Raw genomic sequence first — 15,323 nt, 5'->3', positions numbered from 1 at the left:
GATTCCAAATATGGTGTGAATGGTTTTAATTACCCAGAGAACAATATGTACTTATGAATACATATCTAGTGCCTTAAAGTAGGTTTTCACGTAATTTGAGGTCTTGGCTTCAGTTTTAGTTTTAGCTTGGTTAAAAAATGAAACATTTTGGTTAGTTTTGATTCTAGTTTCATTGTATTGGTTTCGGGCTTCTATTGAAAAATAGACTTATTTATTTATTTTTTCAATGCATCACACAAAAATTAATAGCTTTTAAGCAATGAGGCTAATATTGAGTTAGATACTAGTTTGATTCAAGTTAAATCCAACTTACAATTGAAAAACAGTTTTGGATCAGATAAGACCGAAATGCAAAACACTTCGGTTCAAACCATGGGTTTTAGGGGTTAAATTAAAATTGTTAGCGCTAGATGTAGGTGTAATACACAAGATTTCAAATATCAATATAAGTATTGATTGTTGGGAAAAATAGAAAATTTTGTATATAACGTCTTGCTTTATAACGTAATTATGGTTTACACCTATATTTTTACTATTTGTAAATTGAGACCTATGATTATGTGTAGAAAACACATTATGGTAGATTTGAATTAACACTGTGAGGATATTCTGTTAAGTAGAGATATATTATTTCTAAAATATCATTATTTTTAAAATGCCATTATTTCTTGAATAGTTAAAATGCTCTTAGTATAACTTGGTTGAGAATATTTTTATAATTTTTTTAGTATAATTAACTTAACTCAGATATTTAGTTAAGTTTAACTAACTAACCTAATGATAGATTATTTTCTGCATATATTCGCTAAATCATAGAGCTCGATTTGTAAATAGTGAAAATGCAGTAGTGTAAATCACAATTTCATTTAAGGATAAGGTGTTACATATAAATTTCTTAGGAAAATAATATACTTTAGCTATGCTAGTCTTATCAGCCACCGTTTCGACTGTTTCAAAATGAGCTATTTTTTAATTACATAAAATTTTAAAAAATGATACAAATTGCAAGAAAATCCTAAAATTTAGTAAAAACTAGCAAAAAAAAATTCAAATTACTCCATTAAAGTAATGAGTTTGTAGAGAAATTATGGCTGCAAACCATTATTATTGCCAACTGACAGCAGTGGTCATTGTGGCCTTTGCAATATAGAGGTGGTGCGAAAGCCTTGCAACGAAAAAAAGGTAGAGGACAGGAGAAAAAAAAGAAGAAGAATACTCACATCATTGACGAACACCTTGTCGAAGCTTGAGGCTCATCAAATCACCCTCTGATTAGTTAGATCTACCTCACAATTTGTTGGGATAACCTACGATCAATTATATTCTAACATTCACGCGTACAAAGAGAGAGGGTGGAGGGGATTGGAAAGGGGAAATATAATATTCAAAGTAGTATTGGAGTTGAATCTAAACAAATTCGACCTAGATCTTGCTCAAAGTTAAATAAAAACAAGATTTTAGTTGTTTCGGTTGATTAGCTTGCATATTGGCTGAAATGGCTAATATTTGATCGATATAGCCTAGTATTGGTGACACCATCGAAACTCAACCAAAATTGAAAAATCTTTCCAGTTCAACCTTGGTTTTGGATCAATGTTATAAAGCACAGATACAAATATGGGATATGATAAATCCTATAAAGTAGGATATTGATATGATATGGATATGCCAATAAACATATATATATATATATATATATATATATATATATATAATATTTGTTTAGTATCCACAACTTTAGAATAATATTATAAGTTTATAAAAGAAAATGATATAAAAATCAAAATGTTAGTAAAATATTAAATTTTAATTCTACTGTTAATCTACAATTAATTTAATCTTTAAATAGCTTTCAAGTTATAAATTTAATTTATTATCAAATAAACAAAAGTATTATAAAAGATTAGATAATCAAATATACATATAAAGTATATGTTTTATATCATATTTTAGCACAAAAAGAAAAAAAATGATTGGATGATTAAGAAATGTATTAGAGCTATATCAAAGTCGTAATCCTGCTATATCAGAGTCGTATCCCGTCGTATTGGAATCGTATCAAAAAATTAAAACTATTATTTTTAATTTGGAATCCTGTAGTCATATCTGATACGTATCAAACTATATCGATGTCGTATCAATATCTGATACGTATTGGATACCGATACGGAGAGGCAAATGAAGTACCAGTGCTTCATAGGATCGATGTCAGTCGAAACTTCCAAATTCCAATGGTAGTAATACATGCAATTTCTCATAGAAATACATCTAGTTGAGTCATACACTAATATATTCAAGCTTGATATTTTTCTCCACTATTTTTATACTTTTTTCAAATTGGCACAAATTACTTTGTGAAAACTGAGATTTCCATTTGATTGCTGAAATTTGAAGTGTAATTTGTATAAATTTAGCACCAAAAAGCGGAAGTGTCAAAAGAGATAAAAAGAGACCTTAAATTAGATGTCTTAGAAGTAAGATATGTTTAATGCACAGTGACACAGGTGGACATGAGAGAGTATCAAGATACCCACCTACCAATCAATTTGTGTTGACTATGAGATGACAATCCAAGGGCCTACCATTTGTATGTTGTTTTTGTAGGATACCTTGATTTCCTTAAGCTATCATCTCCGAGTCTTGTTCAGTTGTGGAATTCCAATCTCAGGTATAAGGTTCAGGTTTCTCATTGAGGACTGCTATTTGTATTAGATAGAAGCTAACCTATCTGGTGTAGTTCCTGTTGCCTCTACGGGAATTAATCGCTTGCTTGAGACCAAGCATCATTGGGTAAACCCGAATTTGCAAAGTCCAGTTTCTTCAGAAAGGTGTGGATTGTGGAAGCTGGGGACGATTCCAAGTCCATCTTATGTAATCTCTATCAATAGGCAAGGCTTTGTTCTTGTTTTAGTTGTTGGATATGAAGTTGGAGGTGCTGCAAAAGTTGAGATGATGAAGCCAGAAGTGTCATATATTGGTTAGTTTCTATTCATGTCAGAGTTGAATTATGACAGAATGTTTCCTTGGATTTTGAAGGTGGAAATCTGTCTTTTTCATGGGATAGATGAATTGACAACAAGAAACTCTCTAGGCTTGTGTAGTTGATATTAAACAACTTTGATGACAAGTATAGGACATGCATATTAACTTCGCAATCAGGAATAACGACATTAGCTCAATCTATATCCAAAATGAAAGAATCATTACTGATGCAAAACTGGTTGAATTGGAAAGTGACAAGATAGCCTCCAGTTACAAGGGGCCAAATTAGCTTCAGAAATAAGATTCAAAGAAAAGGTTTACAAAAATAAGCAGAAAAAAGGGGAAGGGGAGAAACTTACAATAAAAGTACAAGGCATTGTGTTTTCTTGGTTTATCATACCATTGTGTTCTTAGGAAGTGGGAAAACTCCATCAAAGAAATCTCCAAAGTAACCGTGTGGCTCATGAACCAGCCTAGAGATTATGTCTCTGAGTGTGATCACTCCCTCCAGATTCTCCTCCTCATTAACAACATAAATCCTCTGCTTCTCTTTGGCATCCAGACTCAAAATGATGTCCTTGATTGTGTCATTTCTCTTACAGGTGATGATGCTCGTTAGCATAGGTGAGTCGTCTTGGTGCTCCAAGTTATTTTTAACAGCCATTATGAAGTCTTTTGCAGTGATTGATCTACAAATACACAATATTTCTACTCTTGTGATAGATTCAAATCAAACTTAAACTAAATTGTGTGTAGATTCTGTAAACAATAATCTACCTAAGTGAGGACATCATTATTCTCTCACAAATTAGCATTTGTGATTGTCATGAAACAGTTTGTAGTTACTATTTGATCAGAAAACAACATGAACTAAACCAGCATGTAAAGTTTATCTATTGCTGACCTGTGATCTTTATATATGTTAGAAGCAGTTAAAAGATATTGAACATCTCTGATGCTTATGCTTCCTATTGCCTTCTTTCCACTGACATCTACAACTGGTATTCCACCAATTCCTCTTTTCCTCATCTGTTGGAAGGCTTTTAGAACTGGTTCATCCTCACTAACCTGCAGTACAACATTGAGAGGGATCACAATTCAATTTGCATTGCTGAAAGAGCTTTTACCTTCATTGGTAAAGAACATATGGTACAACATTAATCAAGGGAATTCAGGTTTTGGTTACCAACTCTATGAGAATATGACCACACCTTGACAAGTTTATTTGGCCTCATGATAGGAAGACCCAATTCAGAGAGTTTCTTTGTTCCCCAATCTTCAAACCAGTGAAGTCCAACACATTCTGCCAACATGTGGACTACAGCAGACTGTGTAATGATGTTACTGATCGTCTCTTCACCTAAGTCAACCACAGGAAGGCTCTTCATTCTATACTTGGATAAGAGCAATAACATAGTTAGAAATGAATCAGAGTTCTGCAATGCAAGAAATGGTGCCCAGCGAAAGGACCCTGAGATATCCTTGACCTGTTCAAGATCATGAATGGGTAGAAAAAGAGTAGGTATCAAGATTAGAATGAACAAAATTGAACTTCTTTCTCATACTTCCAGAATAGATGTGGAACCTTTGTTTCCTTGTAGAAGTCTGAAGAAGTGAGAGTCTCAAAGAAGCTTCCACCCATTGAGACTGCTGCTTCATCCATTAATTCTGGGCATCCAACAGTGGTGCCTCCATAGTTATTTCCTTCAGAAATGGCAACATTGCCATCCATTATTGCTGCTGTTGTCTCCAGCGTGACTGTACCAAGCTTAGCTGCTAATTCATTTGCACCTACCTCTGCCGTTGCAGCAGATCCAGTCATATTGTTATGAGCTGCGACTTCTGACTAGAAAAGGAAATGGACTCAATAAATTTCTTGTTAGTCATATTGTATGTGATAGCAAATAGATTTAGATAACCTCTTTTGGCTTCCTATTTGTAATGGCAACATAATTTCGGCCACTGGGGATTACTAAGTTTGTCTGACACTAATTTTCTTTCAGAAGTTAATTTTATCTTCTCGGTGTTGCAGAAAAAAGAGTAGCAAATACGTAGCATGGGAGTTCTTATCTTACTGTATAAATAGAAATTCCAGGAGTCATATATTCATATAAAAATGACATGTTTATTGAGCATGATTTCATGCTTAGTTTCAAAAAATTCAGCTGATAAATGTAGGATGATTTTCTTTTACAAGTAATCATTAATAAATTATTTCTAATCTTATTATCAAAGAAACATGAGCTGTTGGTTCATTATTTTTGCATGTTAGTAATGTGTTAAAGAAGAAGCACTTAATGTCAAGTGCAATGATACTTGCATGCCTATCTTTCTTTGAGAGAAGTTTATATATATGCCTTTATGTCTTCACATGACATGAATTTCACTGTGATATTGTAAAGTCTAGGAGAGAATCTCAGTATTGAGATAAGAGGTCAAGATCAATATCAGGTTAGATGATCATGTTTTTCCCCTTGACCATTTTCAATGACTTAAACTTTCAGACCAGTATATAGTTTCTTGATCTAAAATTAGATCCTTGTACTAAATGCTTCAGATCTTGATTCTAGAAAACATTGTCATCTAATATATTGAATTTTTATTGTCCGTATACCATTTATGATAGAATTATCAGTTATTAATGTGTACCTTTTGCATCATTACCATTTCTTGATCAGCTGTTGATTGATTCAAAATGTAAACAATTCAAACTTCACCTCTTTTCTTCTCCTTATATTAATGCCTCTGTAATTTTAAATTCTGGTGGAGATTGATTGGACCATGACAACAAATGTCCATAATAGATATTTGTAAGTTGGCATTTGGTACTTGGTAACTTGGTATTTCTTCATAATTCTTTCAGAAGGTATGTAATCATTAGAATTGTTGTAGATATATAAATTCAAAAATCTAGATAATATCAGTATTTCATGAGCATTAGAGATATTCCCATAAGACCCCTTTACCATTGTGTTTTGGTATAAGAAAAAGAAAATGCCCTTTGCCTGATGATATCACTACACATGAAGAAAACTTCTGGCAAACAAATGCAGCAAATCATCAGAGTTAGTATTTGAGACCTGATGCAGCAGCCACACTACAATTCCAGCGAATTCCACAATGCCAATGTATCTATCAATCCAGGTAGCATTCTCCGCCGCCTTGACGTTCCTCACCAGCGCGCTAAGGATCTTGTGCTTGGATAAAGTCTCAACAGCATTAGCTAGAGTAGAATCTGAAGTTATCTCTACTACTGCAACCAAGTTCTCCAAAGAAAAAATTACCATCTTCATTGATGAATTCAAAACGAGAAAGAAAGAAAGAAAAAAGTCTGAAGAGACCTTGTGAGGAAGGTGCAGGTGGGAAGGAGGAGACAGGGATGCTCTGAAAGCAAGAGTTGAGCTTCTCTGTAGGGCTGAGCTGTGGTTCTTGGATGTCCCACAAATCCTCAACTCGTAACCCTAACTCCGCCTCCGGACTCGACCTCGCGGTTCCCGGCGGGCTATCCATTGCCAACTATGTATGTTCTCTCCTTCTATTTCCTCTCCTCTTTTACTCTTACTCTATGTTTTTCTTTTTCTTTTTCAACCATAACTACTAATAACTGTCAACGGATCTGAGGCATGTCCTTGTAACGAATGGGAAGGAAGAGAAGTAATAGGAAGTGGACAAGTGGATTGAAGCCCGGGAATGCCAACATAAGCCTGTCCCTAAAATAGCAGTGGAAGTTCGACAAGCTATGTTTTTATTCACACAAACACCCATGCACGCACGCACGTACGTATATTGCACGTAGACCAATTCATCACACGCTTGATGTAGTAGCAGGCTTATGATCCATTTGGGCCACACACGTACATAGTTATACCCCTTAAGCAATTATAGTCCACCAGCAATTATCCACAGTCCCTTAAACCCTAAAAATAAGGAAGAGAGAGAGAGAGAGAGAGAGCTTCAATGGTTTTCCGATGTGGAACTAACTGGAAGAGAGAGAAGGGGAATTTATGATTTTACCCCTGAACTCAGAAAATTTATCTCCTTCCTTCGAGAAACTTAAATAGTCTATACTGCTTAACTTGGTTTATGAATTATGTCATTTCTCATAATTACTGGATTCCTATATCTGCTTTCTTCTCGAAAACAATTAATTTTCACATTACCAGTAAATTGGGTTATAATATGCACACAAAATCAACCTTTTCTTATTAGAGCAATGATTCGATATAAACCAATTCGTTATTAAAAATAATTTTCACCTGTTGATAAATTGAAGGGTATATAAGATATTTTACATATGTGACTAGATTAATTAATAAAAAAATTAGAATTTAAATATTTTCTTATTATTTATCTTAAGAATAGGAGTATCAACTTTTACCAATTTATTAAGAAAATTGAATAGCTAAAAGAGAAATAAAATATGAGTCGTTTATCTTTACAATTTAGAAAAGTGATTGGTACTTCTCGTTTATATAACCGAATACTTTCGGTTAATTTTATTTAGTATTATTTAATCTTAACCTTTCGATTAGGAGAGATAAATTAATAGTTCTTATTAAATCATTTATCTTCTTATTATCCTTTGCAAACCATCCAAACTATTTTTGTTGTCTCCATGAGAATTCATAGATAGTAAATACAAAATCTATGCATACTTATACCATAATAATCGAGTGACATATAACTGATTTTAGTTAGTTTTGCAGAGTATTTTATTTTATTCATGCTAATAACCCAATAAGTTATATATATATTCAGGTACAGATGATGCACAGAAGCTGCGGCTATAACTTCAATTTTTCAAAATCGTGATTCCATTTTTCAATAGAGAAAAGCACTCTCAAATTAATTACTTCAAACTTTTAAACTATCTACTAATCTCATGTGAATTCTGGTTTCTTCTCAGTTGCACATATATGATGTTAGTGTGTAATGAATCAACTTTAGAGTCTACTTAATCTTTTCTTTTTCTTTTTCTTTTTTGAAAGCGATCCGTAGACTTCTAATATTCATTTAAATTCAAATTACATTCCAGTTCAATTGGTGGCTCAGTCCATATTCTAGATTTACAATCGTAACAGGTTAGACTGGCTATCCTGTGAGCCGCCCTATTGTTCGTGTGGCTTGTGAAGCAGACCTTAGCCTTAGGGTAGTTTGACATCCACCGTTTGTATTCAAGCATCGTCGGGCATATAGACCAATCCACATTGTTCATACTCTCGTTTATAGCTTTTACCATACTTAAAATCACTAAAGATCCAGCTATCCTCGAGCGATAAAAGCCTTTCCATCGTCTTCATACCTTCCAACAAGGGTAGGAATCACCGGCTGACATATAAATTAGTTCGGATTCAGTTCATATTTGCTGTATAGGTAACTATGAATAATGAAGAGCAGGAGACGAGAGTGCAAAAGGATAAGTTATTGGTGTTCATCAGCATAAGTAAATATTTATCTTTATCAGTGAAAATAAAATTTATCTGATGGGATTGTATTTATAGTAGCTTCTTCTGTTAAGCATATCAAGTCCCATAAAACACTATAAATTCTTATTGGTTGCTTAATTAGTTAAAACATGTTTGTTTGTTCGTTTAGTTTTCTTGTGTCCATTTGGGAAAAACAAAGAACAACATTGGTTAGTCTGGTTATCCATCACAAGAATATCTAAGGCCTTATTCGATTTATACATGGATAATTTTATACACATCTCTTAAATATAAATTATATACGCCTATAATTATACTTACATTTTGTTGTTTAGTCGTAGAACTTAATAATTATCTTAAGTAAGTTTATACAACAATTTGTGTTTGGTTACTGAGTATGAATAAGTGAATAACGTGCATAATTAGTTACAATATGTTTGTTTGTTCCTTTAGTTTTCTTGTGTCCATTTAGAATATATAAAAAATTACGAAGAACAACATTTGTTAGTTAGTTATCCATCACTGAGAATATATCAAGCCGGCCAACTCGAAGACTCATAAATATCATTTATTTTCAATTGATTTGTAAATCTAGAGTATAATTCTCATACTACTCGAGCTGCCAATGACATTATAAGGAATCACAAATTATCAAAAGAAAAAGAAAAAGTAACGGAACTAATACATAGAAAAAGTGAGAAAGGAAGAAAATATATAAAGTTTGAACGATATGCATGCACTTCATAGTCATCAGCAAATAGTGCTCATGAACAATATTATACACTTCACAGTCTTTAACAAACAGTTCACAACATAATAAGAAATAAAGCAACTAAAACATAGTAAAGAAGATTTGAGGTCGTCTTTCTCCCATTCAGAATCTTCCCATATTGAACTTGCTATCACCTTCTATTTTCTCTAATTTACTTGGCATGTTATATAGCTCGAAAGGGAGTTTCTTCAATTTACCACATCCTGCAATGTAAAGATATCGCAAGGATGGGAAGGTAACACCTTGATTGCAAATGGCTTGCAGATTTATAAGCCTTTCCAAAACCATAATCCCAAGGCAAGGAAATGTAGGGGTCAACGTAGTTGTAGAATTATCACCATGGTTGTCCTCTCTGCAACAAATAACATACTTCAATTTTTTGCACCATAATAGTTTAAGTTCCCAGAGGTGGGGGAGATACACTATCCACGAGACGTTCTCTAACTGGTTGCAACCGACGAACTTCAACTGCCGAAGCTTTGGAAATACATCCTTTGGAGAGACTCCCCTCCACATAATCGTTTCCAAAGGCATCCAAGAGAACGAAAGTATCTCAAGATCGAGATGCGAGTTGGTATTCTGTCCACCACTTTCGATCAGTATTATCTCCGTCCCACTTCCAATGATTTCAAACTGAGTCAAGTTCCCAAGAAAATTGGTTGTTAAGGAGAGTGTAGGTTCATTCAAAGAGTGTATTCCAAGATATTGAATAGGTAGATTGGTTGACTTCTTAAGCCGATGGAATTGAGATTCACGTGCTGCAGTGACTCCAAGAGCTCTTAAGTTATTTAAACTTTTCAGTTCTTCCAACAATGACGGCGGATAGCCTGTTCTTCGGGGATGTAGAACTAAGTTATTAAACAAGTCTAGCACCTGCAGCGCATTGAGTGTTGAGAAAGCACCCTTCTCTATTGTTTGGACGCAATTGTTTCTGAGATGCAAGTATTTGAGATCGACAAGAAATTTCAGCTGCTCCGGCAGTGACAGAATTTGGTTGCGATCTAGGTTGAGATATTGAAGTTTGACCAAGTAACATATCTCCACAGGGAACTCATGGAAGGAATTATCTTCAAGGTCAAGATATGTGAGTGTATCGAAAGCTCGGATATTTGAAAGTACCTTCCTTCCATGTAGCTCATAACCTCGGAGAGTTACGGTTGTAAGTTTAGTAAGAGGAGGAAGAGTACTGTAGGGAAAAGGCATCTTCTCATCCTTGTCCATGATCATTAGTGATATCCGCTCTACCTCTGATAATGTATTCTCTGCTTGCCCAACCGTCGCTTTGACGATCCATTTGTTGTTGTTCTTTCCATAATCTCGTGCTATCCATAATGCCATGTCACGAAGCATACCATGCATTTGCACACTCTTCTCGGTTCTGTCTCTCATATAGCTACTTGAATCCTCTAGTAAGCATGCTGCTTGTAACTGATCTATGAGACAGTATCCATGTTCATAACAACTTCGTAGTGTTCCATCCAGTTTTACTAAGCCTAACCCTATCCAACTTCGGATGAGCTCCTCTTTCGAGATTTTATAATCCTCAGGCCACATGGAACAGCTCAAGAAACAATGCCTCAGGGCATCATCATTAGACTTCAAGCTTTCATAGCTAAACTTCAATGTATGGAAGGTTGTGTTTTCTTCTACATTTGGCCCGCGTTCAATCTCATGAAGTCGCGACTCCTTGAGAAGCTCAAGGGCCCATCTCCATGATCTATAATCCTTCTTGGCATGCATGGAACGCCCGATGGTGATCAGGGCGAGGGGCAAGCCACCCAACCTTTTGACAATGTCTTTTGCAATGTCTGGTATGGAAGGATCAGAGCCAAGAGTCTGCTCACCGACATTCTTCTGGAACAGGCTCCATGCAGCAACCTCATCCAGTTTATCCACTTTAATTTGGCGTTCCACTCCCATGACACCGCACACTTCGTCTGATCTTGTTGTTAGTACCACCTTTTGCTTATAATGATCGTTTGCAGTGAGAGGGATTGGAACACCAACTGCTTCGAGATCCAGGTATTCCCATAAATCATCCACCAGTAGGAGAAAGCTTATACGAGTCAAGAAGTTGGAGATGGTCTTGGCATTTAATTGTACACCAGTAGACCTATCTAAGTCGAGTTTCCTTAATATTTCATCTTGAACATTTGCAACTGAGCACTCTTTAGAAGCTGTGACAAGAATCACGACGTCGAAGATAGAGTTGCCAGGAGAAAAAAAAATTTGGATTTGTTTGAGGAGGTGGGTCTTCCCTATACCACCCATGCCCCAAATTCCAATACTTGTCACAGCATCATCTTCTATAAGGCAGCGGAGTTCCTCTTGAAGGTTGGGATCTACTTGACTTGATGCATTAGATGTAGTGGGCATATCTTGGATAAGAGGAGGCAGCTCCTCAGCAACTGATTCCAATGCTCTTCCCGTGGACAACTTTTGAACCTTCAGCTTCTTGGCAGCCCTTCTCAATGGAGTTGTTTTCTTCTTCGATTTCATTGTTTTCATTGACTTCAAAAATGATTACTTGCTAGGTTGAGAGACAGTAGCAAGTTCGTGTATCAGTGGAGAAAATCAAGAGAGGCCAAGTAATAACTGTGTTGGAAAAAGAAAAACTAGAATGATACAACAATCAAAAAGCTGCAACAAAGCAAATGGGGACTATTGGTTTTTTCTTCTAGGTAAAGAGGTTTGGTGGACTATAAGCTTGCGAGCAGATAATAGAAAGAAAAGAACATTAGGCGGTGGCTAAAAGTAGTGGAAAAGCGAGCACCAAATGGAAAGACGAGGTGATCAAAAACTAAAGGAGATGTAGAATGTATGAGAGAGAGAGAGGCGTAGAGAGGTAGGAATCTCAAGTATGTAGTAAATGCTTTAAGAATCCAATCGGAGATCTGCAGTATTTATAGCGCTGTTCCAAAAGAACAAAAAGAAAAAGAAAAAAGAAGAAGCTATATAATAAAAATAAAAAATAGAGAGAGATCTAAGTCTTTCATTGCAAAGGGGAATTAGTCTAACACCAATATATAAAATAATTTTCTCTCAAGTTTGTTGTGACCAACTATAGTCAGACAGAAGCAATGAGATGTGCACGATCATACCAGTGATCATAAACAAAAGCAAAGGATCTAATGATCGGTCAAACAATCCTCACCACTTAGGATGATTGTTGAGACGTGTTGCACTTGAAAACAACTGGGCTTTTGATTAAACGCATTACCAACTTGTTTATATATTGTATCTAGACACCAAATCCAGTTGACCAAAACAATGACAGCGATGAATCAATGGCTAAACCCTGGAGTGGCCAAAACATGGAACTATATTTCAATTTATTTTTTCATGGTTCAGCTGGTTTGCTTATGGTTCTCAATATATTTAGTTTTGTTGGAACAATTGATAATAGAAGCATATATAAGCAGTCTTTTGTTTAGATCGATGTATGCTAACCAAACACATCGAGATGAGGAATAAATAATATTCAGTTCAATATAGCTTCTCAAAACAAAATGAAACAAATAATGCAAACTTTTATTTCATTAATCCTCATCTTAGCTTTGAATATATATATATATATATATATATATATATATATATAAGGGGAGAGAGAAAGGATCCATAACCCCCCTTTTGACCTTTTGAGGTAATACTATTGCCTTTATTACAAAAAACATAAAAGGTCCATAAACATATTCATAAGGTGACAAATTACAAAACCGATCTAGATGTGGCTCAATCCATTCTTTACAAGTTTGATCTCAAATTACTAAACTGACTAGATTATGAGCGATTGAGCTGTTACATCAGCTGGTGAAGGAATCCTAATACAAGGGTAGAGGAAAATTTATAACATCCATGGACTATAGGGTTGATAGTCTAGTTATTAATAAACTAAGCTTCGAACTTGATTTGTTAGTCTTATTTTTTAGTTTTAATTTTTTTAAAAGTAAACTTAATAAAATATAAAAAGGATAAAAATATATTTTATTACTGAACAAATTTAGAGATCCATATACCAGTTCAGCGAAAGTCTAGTCATTAAACTCAAAGCAAATAAGATCTAATAGATTTAGAAGCGCTTCCTTTTAGTATTCAGTGATGAATCCACAGATTGAGGTTTGTATCATTTTCAACATTAAATTCTTCGTATTGTTGCGTAGGGGTTAAACCTTCTTCAGATGCTGTCACCCATTCCCACTTTCAATGCCTTGTCAAACTTTCTAGATCTAAAACTTGGAATTATTGTCATCTAAAAATGTTGACCCTTTAAAGATACTATTTATGCCTTTTCCTTAACATGACATGGCTTTCACTGTGGGATTGTAGAGTCTAAAGAGAGAATCTTAATATTGAGATGAGAGGCCAAGGACAATAGGAGATTAGATGATCATGTATTCTCCCTTTTACCATTTTCAGGGCCTTACTTTCATATCAATCTATAGTTTCTTGATCTAAAACTAGATCCTTGTACAATGGTCGTATTCCTCTATAGAATAATAGAAATTATATATACATGGCGACTACGGGTGGAGAAGATGTGCACCAAAGAAGAGCAACATCATCAAAGGTGTCGGAGCCGGAGGAAACAACTCAGCCAGTTGCTGGCAAAAGAACTCCTAGGGAGGGCAAGCCATCCTGGGCCTCCGTAGCGGCAGGGAGCAGGAAGTCAACAGTGAAACCGGGCACTATCCCGACGGAAATTTTGGCTAAAATACGCAACCAGCTGGAAGACAGCGTGGTGATCGACCCAGAGGTGCTGGAGCAATGCCGGAATAGGTGGAAGCTAACCCTATTTGGCAGATTCCTGGGCAAGGGGATACAGATGGCTTGGCTGAAATCAAGGTTAGCTAAGCTATGGGAAGGGATAGAAGGATTCTCAGTCTCAGATATGGCGGATGGTTACTACGTATTCCGGTTCGAAAAGGAGGTGGATCTCGACCACGTCCTGATCAATGGTCCATGGACAGTCCAAGGCCAAGTCCTTAACCTGATTCCATGGCGCAATAACTTCCGGCCATCCCCGGAGACGTTCACTACGACGCCGGTTTGGATCCAGCTCCACAACCTGCCGCAGGAATACTGGGAACTGGAGGCCCTCATCCCGGTGGCTGCCTTCTTCGGCCGACCCCTGCGGGTAGACGAAACCACCCTAGATCACTCCAGAAGCAGATTTGCCCGGGTGTGCATTGAGGTAGATCTCAGCAAACCACTGAAAACAGCGGTATGGCTCGGGCAAAAGGATGAAAGAGTGGACCAAAGTGTGCAGTATGAAAGCATTCCAAAAATATGCTTTAAATGCGGAAGGATAGGGCACAAGGAGGCAGAGTGTGGTTACACCGATAAAGACCAAGGTGTCCAGGCGCCGGAGATGAATGCCGGCGAGGGAGGCGGTGAACAGCAAGGCTCAAACCCTATCCAGGAAAAGGACGCAAAGGAAGAAGACAGCATTTATTATGGGCCATGGTGCACCGTGCACAGGAAGCCCAGATGGCAGGCTAATCAGAAAGGAAGGAGACCTAGTTACGCAACCGGTACCCCGGCGAAGGATGGGAGAGAGCAGGCTTCCATGGGCAAAAAAGACGGGGAAAGCAAGCCTCGAGGAAGGAACCTGTTCGCACAGAGCTACTCGAGCCACGGAAAGGAAAGAAGTGCAGGCAAGTATGGCGCAGACCATCACCAGGCCAGTACCAGTCGAAAGGCGGAGGAAGGTGCAGGATCTGAGCGCTCGAAAGGTCGACCTCAGGAGCTGCATGCAAACGCGGAGTACGTAGAGAAGAAGAAGAAGACGCTGGAGCCCAATCAAGGAAAGGAAAGAGCCAATCAGAACCCGCCGTACGCTACGCCAATCACGTCCGAAGGAGCCGCATTAAAAGAGCGAGATGCGGGGCCCGGGCGAAGGAAGCACGCTATTGGAGCGAAACTGAACTCAGTACGGGAGGACGAACCCGTAGTTGACACCGTGGAGGAACAATCAATGCCAGAAGGGATGGAACTGGACGGCAGAGAGGAAACCCAGACACGTGCCGGCGAAGAAATGGGAAGAACGGCTGTTGTCCAAGGGATTACAGTACGGCTTGGCTCGGGAGACCGACGGATGCAACGGTCGGCCTACGTAAAAACCTCCAAACGGCATGGAGGAGCGA

The 15,323-nt window shown here is 36.9% G+C and overlaps 2 pseudogenes; both read right to left on the bottom strand.

Moving 5' to 3' along the window:
- Window positions 1-2,033: 2,033 nt before the first annotated feature.
- LOC140768959 (SNF1-related protein kinase regulatory subunit gamma-1-like) lies at window positions 2,034-6,492 on the bottom strand (annotated as a pseudogene).
- Window positions 6,493-9,158: 2,666 nt separating this feature from the next.
- Window positions 9,159-11,679, bottom strand: LOC140768368 (probable disease resistance protein At1g61300; annotated as a pseudogene).
- Window positions 11,680-15,323: the final 3,644 nt, after the last annotated feature.

The sequence above is a fragment of the Typha angustifolia genome, chromosome 10 (genome assembly GCF_048772165.1).
Source record: "Typha angustifolia cultivar Huaian chromosome 10, ASM4877216v1, whole genome shotgun sequence".
NCBI lineage: Eukaryota > Viridiplantae > Streptophyta > Magnoliopsida > Poales > Typhaceae > Typha > Typha angustifolia.
Note: the sequence above shows the minus strand (reverse complement) of the source record. Positions and strands in the feature narration are given on the sequence as shown.